The sequence below is a fragment of the Silene latifolia genome, chromosome 10 (assembly GCF_048544455.1).
Source record: "Silene latifolia isolate original U9 population chromosome 10, ASM4854445v1, whole genome shotgun sequence".
NCBI classification, from domain to species: domain Eukaryota; kingdom Viridiplantae; phylum Streptophyta; class Magnoliopsida; order Caryophyllales; family Caryophyllaceae; genus Silene; species Silene latifolia.
The window spans coordinates 51913798-51915036 of record NC_133535.1 but is presented as its reverse complement, the minus strand read 5'-3'; the positions used below and the strand labels follow the sequence as shown (position 1 = coordinate 51915036).

Below are 1239 nucleotides of genomic sequence, written 5' to 3'. Positions count from 1 at the left end.
AGTTGATGGTATCAATATGAGCACTAAGTTAAGCACCCAATTGAGAAATAGAGTCCACTTCATGCTTTCCTCCTCTAGTAGCCTTGCGGGGTCTACTATATTGTGAATAATGGATCGCCATTTCCTCAATCTTGTTCCAAGTTTGATTATCGTCAACTTCGGTGAACATACCATTTGATCCCATGTTGAGAATGTTTCGGGAGTCTTCATAAAGACCATTCCAAAATTGTTGTACCAAGAACCACTCGCTAAGTCCATGATGAGGACATGAGCGGCAAGTTCCTTTGAATCGCTCCCAAGCTTCATACAAATATTCTTCGTCCCTTTGCTTAAAACCCGTGATTTGGGCTCTTAGCATGTTAGTCTTTTCCGGAGGGTAGAACTTTTTGTAGAAAGCTAGAGCCAACTTCTTCCAAGAGTCAATTCCAAGAGTAGCCTTATCAAGGCTCTTTAACCATTGTTTCGCGGTACCAATTAGAGAAAAAGGAAATAAGACCCATCAAATTTGGTCTTGAGTCACTCCGGTTTGTGAAATAGCATCACAATAGTCACAAAAAGTCTCCATGTGAGAATGAGGGTCTTCACTAGGCATCCCCCCAAATTGGCTTCTTTCGACTAATTGGATAAATGCGGATTTTAAAATAAAATTTCCGGTTAAGTGTTGCGGTGTGGGAGTACCATTGGGTAGGTTCTCCTCGGTTGGTACGGAATGTGATGAAAACTTAGGCATTGTGGGTTGATTGTGTGGTTGATTTTGTGTTGGGTTCTCCTCACCTTCTCTTGCAAAAGGGTTGATGAACTCAATAGTATTTGGTTGAATATCTCCAACCTCACCAATACCTCTCAAAGTATTTCTAGCAAGTCTTCTATTGGTTGTCAAAGTTCTTTCAATTTCGTGATCAATGGGTAACAAGTTACCTTGTGATCTTCTAGACATGCAAAATATCAAACAACTTGAAAACAATTAGAACAAACCTTGAGGAGTTTTACTTCCTCAAGGCAAAGAAAGAGACAACTAATAACAATCAAAGAAAATCAAATCAAGTTAACACCGTCCCCGACAACGGCGCCATTTTTGGTCGGTCCGCTTTGAGCTTAGATTTCGGTTACTTGTCGTTATGAGCACCTAGAGCAAAACAATATTTATAACTTCACAAACAACTCTACTACTAGTAAAGAGGCAAGTAAAGGTCGGATCCCAAGGGACGGGTATTGATGTAGGATTTTCGATTGCAAGTA

At 40.3% G+C, this 1239-nt stretch overlaps 1 non-coding gene across 1 annotated transcript; it reads left to right on the top strand.

Moving 5' to 3' along the window:
* The first annotated feature begins 251 nt into the window (after nt 1-251).
* LOC141610197 (small nucleolar RNA R71) lies at nt 252-358 on the top strand. The gene has a single exon (XR_012528091.1). It is a non-coding gene; the product is annotated as a small nucleolar RNA R71 (small nucleolar RNA).
* Nucleotides 359-1239: the final 881 nt, after the last annotated feature.